Here is a 2,729-nt window from a genome sequence, read left to right on the forward strand (position 1 = left end):
AAGGCAATTACCTCCTCGCGCGATCAGTTGAGAATACATGCATGTCTAGATGCATATCAAAAACTATATACGGATGTGCTAGCACCTGAACGTCCGATAATTTTTTTTATCGGACGCTCCGTCGCAACATTGAAAAATAACTATCAAAACATAAAAAATCAACACTTGCAACATGAAAATATGCACTAAAAATAGTTTTGGAACTCATGCACGCCATCCATCTCAAGGATAAAAAATCCTCATGTGGAACATTTTCATCATGTTTCATGCAACATTCATCAGAAGATAAATTTGCAACACCTTTACGTGCATGAAACATCTCGAATCGCTTCGTACAACATTCAAAACAGACACATTGCAACAATAAAAATCACAAGTTGCAACATCTCGAATAGAAACAATCTTGCGATCCCGACCAAATCAAGTATTGCAACAACCAAAAAAAGCATCTCTTACAGCATTGCAACAACAAAAAATCATCTCTTACAGCATTGCAACAACGAAAGAAAAAGAGGCCGAAACAAAGAAAACAACCATATGCAACATCGTGAACAAGTTGGTGCAACACCCGATTGCTAGCAAGTTGGACTGTTGCAAACAGATGAAACATCAAAAGCCAACTGTTGCAACATCCAAAAATCTCTACTACAACATCAAGAGGTACCTATCGCAACATGGAGTCGTCAGTAGGTGCGCCGACATGGGTGCCGACTTCTCCTAGCCGAAGACGCCCTCGCCGTCGACGATGTAGACGAAGGCGTTCCAGCCCTCCAGGACGGGCTGGTGGATCTGGGAGCCCGGGCGCATGGTGAAGTCCATGTACATGGTCGGGGTGTGCGTGTCGATGAGCACGTCCATGCAGATGACGATGAAAGTGAGGTCCCATAGAAATCGAGCATCATTACAATGCGGGAGTAGGCCAATCAGTGTGTTGCTGCTCCACCGTATTCCGCCATGGCCTACTGCATCCACATCGCCGTGCCCTTGCAGCAGCCCCTATGTGCAGCACGCCCCGTGGCACAACCCGCTGGCCGCTGCCGTCGAGGAGCAGTACCGAGTCCAGGGCACCTCGCAACAGGATCTCAAGGGACATGGTGTTCTTCTCTATGGGAAAGGGATAAGAGCAAAAGAAGAAAGGAAGGTGAATGAGTGGTCCAGAGTTACCTGCACTTCAGGGCGCTTTCTAGTAAAAGTTCATATGGGCAGGGATGAGACACGTATTCATGGTGGAAAGTTGGCCAGCGAGATTAATAATTAAGCAAGCACTATGAGCTGTGAGCGAGCGTCCAATTTTGTAGGTTAGGTCGGACGACCGGGTAGTAGCATTACCGAACTATATATCTTGAGAAGCTAAAACGAATAGCAATCTGATGATCCGGTGGGAACTGGGAAGTATATATATATTGCCTAACTACCCATGTTAATTCCTAATTAGCCAGGAAAAACGGCAACGGCCGCGGAGTACTCTTCGCAGGCGCCGGAGGAAGCCGCTGCCGCTCGGAGCTTGCCGTCGCCAGCCACACAGAGACCGTGCCGCTGCCGCTTCTTCCCGTGCCTTCTCTGGCCAAGTCGCATATGGCCACCGCCCGTCGTATACCTAGGTGAGCAGCCCCTATGATCTTCCTCGGCGCAACTTCTGGCAACCCTCACTGAAGCGCCAGCAAGTGAGCGTGAGCCACCATTACCAAGGCTATTGGCTGATGTCCTTTACTGCAGAAGAAGGGGGAAGCACGCGGAGATAGCTACATAGTCACATAGGGAAGCGACGATGGCTACCTACGAAGGTGCGGAGTTTAGTTTGTTGTCCTCCACGTCCCTAGCGAGATGCCCAGTCTAAATGACAGGGAGCGGGGCATCAGCCATCTAAATGATCTAAAATTGATTTCACTTAACCTTCTTTCACTTTTCTAAGTAAAATAAAGAACGAACTTTGAAATTCCTCTGAAGCACGTGTGTTTCATGACATGGATGCATTCAATTTTGAGTGTTTGTAACGAAACAGGTGTTATAAATTTTAAGTATCAATTGCAAACATGGCCAAATGTTATTTTCATATCCAAGGCAGGGATCACTTATAAGTCTATGTTATTTTTTTTAACTCGTCATTGGTCCTTTAAGATAGTAGATAGGAGAAGCTTGTGCATGTGCTCAAGAGAGCAACGCTGATTGGAGATGTAAGATTGATACACATGTCACTGTTAATTTAACATTTTCACAGGTTGTGCCAAAAACAATACGAGTGCATCTGCATGTGGTCTATGGAGAAGCTCTGGTACTCACTGTGTTGCTGCAGTTCCTTCTGTAGTGAAGCTCGGGATGTTGTTGATCTCAGTCCTGACAAGCTGCCGCGGTGAAGCTTCAAAACACTGTTAGAATCAAGTGCGCTTTTTCTATGATGTTGAACTGAATTATACTAGTGATGGAAAATGCTAATCTCTGATGGTATGCATTCAACTTTCCTAAATGTAGTAGTTTAAATTCCATGGAGGTGCTTTATGACACATGTTTTTGTCATGTTAAGGCACACATGAAGTTATGCTTTGATCTTGTTAAGTTGATGCTTGTTTCATAAATGGCTTGTGTTGAAGAACTCTTCTAGATTATGGTAATTTTCCACCATCTTTCACATTTTAGAGTTTCCTTGTCGTTTTTCATCTATTAGTGATGGACAGGGTCCTGGTTTCTCTTTACTGTTCACCGTTGCTTCCTTTTAGAATTTCCTTTGTAAT

General features: G+C 44.9%; 1 long non-coding RNA gene across 1 annotated transcript; it reads left to right on the forward strand.

Annotated features, from left to right (window-relative positions):
• The first annotated feature begins 1,333 nt into the window (after nucleotides 1-1,333).
• On the forward strand, nucleotides 1,334-2,481 carry LOC101765835. The gene is made up of 3 exons (XR_215251.3): nucleotides 1,334-1,601; nucleotides 1,717-1,784; nucleotides 2,219-2,481. It is a non-coding gene; the product is annotated as an uncharacterized LOC101765835 (long non-coding RNA).
• Nucleotides 2,482-2,729: the final 248 nt, after the last annotated feature.

This window comes from Setaria italica, chromosome V, assembly GCF_000263155.2.
Source record: "Setaria italica strain Yugu1 chromosome V, Setaria_italica_v2.0, whole genome shotgun sequence".
NCBI classification, from domain to species: Eukaryota; Viridiplantae; Streptophyta; class Magnoliopsida; order Poales; family Poaceae; genus Setaria; species Setaria italica.